The sequence below is a fragment of the Monodelphis domestica genome, chromosome 2 (genome assembly GCF_027887165.1).
Source record: "Monodelphis domestica isolate mMonDom1 chromosome 2, mMonDom1.pri, whole genome shotgun sequence".
Classification (NCBI taxonomy): Eukaryota; Metazoa; Chordata; class Mammalia; order Didelphimorphia; family Didelphidae; genus Monodelphis; species Monodelphis domestica.
In genome coordinates this window covers 431166322-431172321 of record NC_077228.1, presented here as the reverse complement: position 1 = coordinate 431172321, position 6000 = coordinate 431166322, and positions in this window count along the sequence as shown.

Here is a 6000-nt window from a genome sequence, read left to right as displayed (position 1 = left end):
AAGACAGCTTAATCATTACGGCCATGGGACTGCTTTGCATCTCCGAGCTGCTCCGACATTCCCAGGCTTGGGATTTATTTTTATATTTTATATCCATATTCTTGGCATGCAGGTATACAAAAAAGTGCAATGGTTAAATGATGTAAACTTTTGAATGTATCAAGAATGGTTGTTATATAATGCATTTCTTAATCAGTGTAATGGGTAGCCAGCCTGATTGGCAGAAAGGGCTTGCTTCAAGTAAATAGATGAGAAACAAACTCATAATAACAGCTGGCTGCTTAATGAAGTACAATATTCAATAACTTATTGAACCAGAAACTTAGTACCAACTTTTTACAAGAAAGAGGTAATAAAGCACAAAGATTTTGTGCTCTCAAATGAAAATGCAATGAACATTGGGAAAGAAAAAGGTTTAAATCTGTAATTTGAAATAGAACATGTACCAATAGTTTGGAATACTGTTAAATGATGAAGTATGACTAAAATGTTATATGAATTGCTACCAAAATATGTACTTTGGGCAAGAATGATTTCATTGTTTGAATGTGATTTTGTTTAATCACAAAACAATTTATGAATTTATAATGTGGACTAAATTAATGTCTGAGATGAATTGATAAGACAATGTGCTAAGATATAATATATAAATGATGCATGTAAATGATGCAATCTTTAAGAAGAATGATACTCTGGACTCTTTTGGGGTACTCATTAACAGGTAAAACAATACCTGGTGAAGTGAAGTTTATTTGAATAATGATGGTGAAAAGAACATAGAAGGTGAAAGGAATGTTGGATTAGAATATGAAAGAAATAAATTGTTAAGAGATTTTAAAATCAGAGTATGAGGCTTTTAAGTAAAGTCCATTGAGAGGAATGTCATATGTAAAGTTTCATGTATATAGATATGTGAGGAGGTATAAAATTAAGATTTGAACTCTGGACTTCAATCCCCACAAGTCCTTGCTCCACTTCCCCAAAATTCTTTGTAATCTCACGGAATTCTGAGGTGGGCGAGATCGAGAAGGTACTTAAGCTGATTGCAAAGGCTTTTGAGCTCTTTTGGACTTCCGTTTTGGGGCAGACGTGGCTCTTTCCATAATGTAGGTGAGGTCTTGTCTAGGCCTCTGGCCTAGGCATGTGTTTTTTCTTACTTGTATATTCTTAAATTCTCAACCTTTTATAAACCTTATAAAATATAATACTCCTTGCAGAGAGAAACTAATTTCTACCTGCCTCAGTCTCCCCATCTCCCCTAAATTTTCATCTTTACAGAGGAGAAGGCAAAAAGAAAGTTCTATTCTGCCTTGAGTTAAGGCTTGAAAGGGGGAAAGAATGATTATTTTGAGACTAGTAAATAACTGTCTCATTTCCCCATTACCAAGGAGGGACAAGTATCATAACCCTGAGTATTCTCAGAGAAGTTAAAAAAAATGGAATAAGTGGAGAGAAAATCTTTCCAGTTAGATCTAATTATAAAGAAGAATCTGTAAGGATTAATAATAGTGGAATTGATGAAGAAAATACAGAATTGGCATTTTCTGTATGAGAAAGATAAAGAGAAAAATATTTAATTTGTAAACTTATAAAGCTTTAAGAAGCTATTGGATTAAACAAAGTAAGCAGGACAAAAAGCTTATTTGGGTTATGGGATTTCAGGAGAATTTGTAAAAGAGGAACTTGGACTTAACCTGCCAGAAGGAAGAGAGAAGCAGATGAGGACCAACTGGAATGGGAGAAGGGCAGGAAGGAGAGAGAGTTCTGATGGAAGGAGAGAGGAAGTAAGAGGATTTGGACAGTTGGGAACTGACTTCTTTCTGGGAAACCCAACAGAAAAACCTGAGAGGACCTCTGGACCAGCACCCTCCTCCTGTGACTCCTAACCCAGTTTCCAGAGAAGACAAGCTGAGAGAATAGGACTTCAACAGGAAGCTGTTCACTATAAGAATTCCTTTAAATCCCCTGAAAGTCCTTGAACTTGTTACAATAGCTAGAGCAACCACAAAGTCAGGACATTTTCACAACTGACCTCAGAGGGTCAGGCAGGCAATCCTGACCCTGCCAGACTTTGGGGAAAAGGGATTCAGTCACTTCTAGGGACTTCCCACTCCCTCTTTCCCAATAACTCATTCCTCAATTCAATTGCCCTGCTCTTCATTTGTTCCCTTAGAGTATCTAAGAAAGGAAGGAGACTTTAAAGATTGGGTGGAGGTAAGTTACATTTCTCTCCTCAGAGAGGGAAAAGCTGTCTTAAAGGCAGACAGAGTGGGGTTTGCTAGGGAGAAGAGAGAGGGAAAACAATCCATCCCCTTTCTCTTTCCACTTGACTTCATTCCACCTCTACTTCACTCTGGTCCCCTCTCTCTCTCTCTCTCTCTCTCTCTCTCTCTCTCTCTCTCTCTCTCTCTCTCTCTCTCTCTCTCTCTCTCTCTCTCTCTCTCTCTCTCTCTCTCTCTCTCTCTCTCTCTCTCTCTCTCTCCTATATTACAAATGGAATTGGACCTCTGAGAAAGATAATTTCAATTTTGGGTAAGATTTTTGCATTTAAGGTAAAAGAATTTTAGGATCTTAAGTGATATGATTGTGAGCTTGGAATTCAAGTATGGCTATCTGATGATTGACCCATCATTGGATAGAAGAACTACAAGGCACTCAGAGGACAAATGATAGTCTTTATAAAAAGGGTTGAAAGGATGATCTTAATCTGGAGCTGGGATAGGAGCCTTTTGACTTAAGACTTACCATATTCTGAAGGTCCCTGAGTTATGGCATGAGCCATTGTACATGAAGTCAGACAGTGTTAAGTCTCTCTGTGTCCTTTTATGGCATAGACCTAAAGGAACTAGTGAGGACAGTTATCTTTTCCCTGCCTTTTCCTTTTATGACAAATCCCTATAATCAGCACAGAATGTAAATTGTAAAAAAAAAGTTTCCATTTCCCAAACAACCAAGTAGATCAATAGTTGAAGATTAGAATTTTTCAAGTGCTAGCTAAGTACTAAGGTTTTTAATGATCTGTATTTGCTGTCAAGGTCCTGTAGGAACAGTTATAAAAGGGGACCTCTAGTTCCAATTGACCATGATTGGAGCTTGAATCTTAGCTTCAGGATAATGACCCAGGATTTTCTCTTAAAAAGAATCTCTTATAGAACCTAGGATAGAGAAATCCATCTGCAAAAGTGTTGTTACTTCTGGGTTCATAAATATTGTTGAAATCTGCCTTGCAAAAGATTTTTAGCAGGAACATCTCCAGCATCTCTGCAAAGCAACTTAGAGCAGAGGGAGCAAGTTTCTGAAGATCCATCCCTGACCATCATATGATGATTTCTGAAGATGAAATATGTTGGTCATGGGAATGTTATCCAAATTCGAGGAAATCTAATGTTTAATCAATGTTATTGCTATTGTAGAGAAGGAAAACGAGGCAAGTGAGAATAACACATCTCTGAAATAAGAAAAGGAAAGATTGTGTAAACTGGGATTAAGTGTGTAATTCTTAGGATAATGACATTTGGTTTATAACACCAATATTCTCAGGGAGATGGGTAAAGAAGTACAATTTAAAGTATGGCTTTTGTCTTGACTGGGAGGGGGAACATGAAAGCTAGTTTACTAGTTTATTTAAGGGCTCCAGGAACAAGTCCAAGAAAGATGATTGATAACAAAGAACACTGAGGCAAGGACAGGTTAGCAACTTTTCTCTAAGGATATCAGAATGTCCTTTTGCACATTTTGTTTTATCTCACTGTTCTTTAAACCTAGCTTTTTACAGGTACACTCTGTATATCATGCATATGTATACATTGTTCTTTCTTAAGCCCTACTTCACATTCAAGCCTGAGCCTAGAAGTCTAGAGTCTGATGAGATGAATCTGACAGGATGAAGGGAGGGGAGTGAGAGAAGGTCTTTTGTGATAAAAACTCCTATAAATTGGCTCTTTGAATTCTATGCATTGGCATTCCTCAAGCATCCAAAGTCAGGGATGTCCCTTTTTCAGGAAAGTTATACTTTGGCTTTCTGACTCCAAGATTATTGTATTTACTTAAGTGCAGAGGCCCACTATTCGTGGACCCTATCCCACTCAAGCCTATCATCTTGTAATGAGAACCATAGAGCACACATTTTAATTTTAAAAACTTATCATAACCATTTCCTCTTCCTACATACCTGAATGGTATTATATATATATATATATATATATAAAACAAAGAATTTAACAATAAATATAATGTCATTTCCTTAAATTATAAAAATACCCTTTAATACTAAATGCATTTTTATAAATGTCTTTAGTGTATATGTATACCCTCAATTTTCCTTTTCTACTTTACTGAAAATGGAAAAAACAGAAAGGAAATACATATTTTAAAATTATTTGGAGAATAATAGTGAGACTAAAAAAGAAGTTGGGAAATAGGTATGATAAGTAAGACAAAAACAAAGCATGATGAAATAAATATCTCCAAAGACAATTTATGTGATCCAAATAACAAATTCAAAACTCTAGGAAAAACTGAAACTCAATTGACCTCATCTATTCATTACTGTTTTCAAGATGGGCTATATAAAATCTCTACCTTCCAATCCAATCTTCAACTCTTCTCACAATCTTCTCTTTTGTCCTTAAAGAGAAACATAATTTTGGGTCTAGAATTTTGGGCCTGAAATCATGCAGACCTGGATTCAAATTTTGCCTCAATCACTTTATTATATTACCTGGGTGAATTACTTAACATCTCTGGGTCTTATTTTCCTTATCTGTAGAGAGAATGAATGAGATTTGATAATTGATAAGGTCTTTTCTAGTCCTAAATTATAATCCTGTGATCTAATACCCCCTCCTTTCTGCAGAGAATCGAATTATTCATTTTAAAAAAAGGTATGTGACAAGGAAATCACTTTAAAAGACTGATATATATTAATTTAAGGTCGCCAAGGAATTCAGCTATGTAATTCCTAAATGAAAACTCAAGTCAGCAGTCAATCTTTTATGGAGTTTAATTACAATAGGAGGAAGAAAGGAATTAGAGATAGAGAGAGAGAAAAGGAAGAGAAGGGAATAGGGCTTAAATACCCCTTCTGTTTAGGCTGGGCCAAAAGGCCCAAGCCCTTAGATAGCTGGGGCAAAGAAAAGAGATCAGTCCCTATTACTCACGTGACCAAAATGGAGAAACAGTCTCAGAGGCCCCCACCTTCAGCTTCCTTCAGAGCAAGCTTCTCAGAGCACACTCCGACCACTCAGACAAACTCCTCAACCACCCCCCCCCCCGAGTCTTCAGACCCCTCTCTTTAAGGAAACAATCCAAGTTGCCTCCCCTCAGTTCTCATATCTACCAATCACTGTCCATCAATTTCCCTGTGCCAATGGAGGCTCTAGCTTAACCCAGGACCGCCCAGAGGTCTCTGGCTTTGCACATGTCTGTTGAAGGTCATATTTTCAAATAATTAAATCTTTGATCCTTTGCTACAGCCCTTTCTAAATCCTGTTAACCTGAGTAGGGTAGAGATTGGAATAATTAAATTTTGATCCTAGGCTGCAGCCCTTACTCAATCCTGTTAGGATTGAATAGGGTGGAGATTGATTCCAAGTATCTCCATTGTATCAATTCTAAAATCAATCAAGACTCAAAGAAATTCCTGTTCTATGCTTAAGCATAGGTCAAAGTCCTTTCCATTGTTCAGCAAAAGGTTTCTGTCCTAAAGTAATCTTAAGAAGGGAAGAGAAGGAACCTCCCATGCCAATGGGGTTCCCATTCCAATAGACTATCAGTAAGAAATTTTCCAAGTATGAAATATCCCAATGGTGAAATTTCCAACATTTATAAGTCTAAGGAATTTTGAGGTTTACAGAATGAGGGCTGGTACAGCATACAATCTGGCTGCTGCTCCATCCAGATGGATCTTTTCCATGCTGCCATTATAGACTAAGTGAGAATATAGCAACTCGGCCCAAGACCCTCAGGATCTGTGGTTCTCCTCAACGGTAGTCTAAGAGA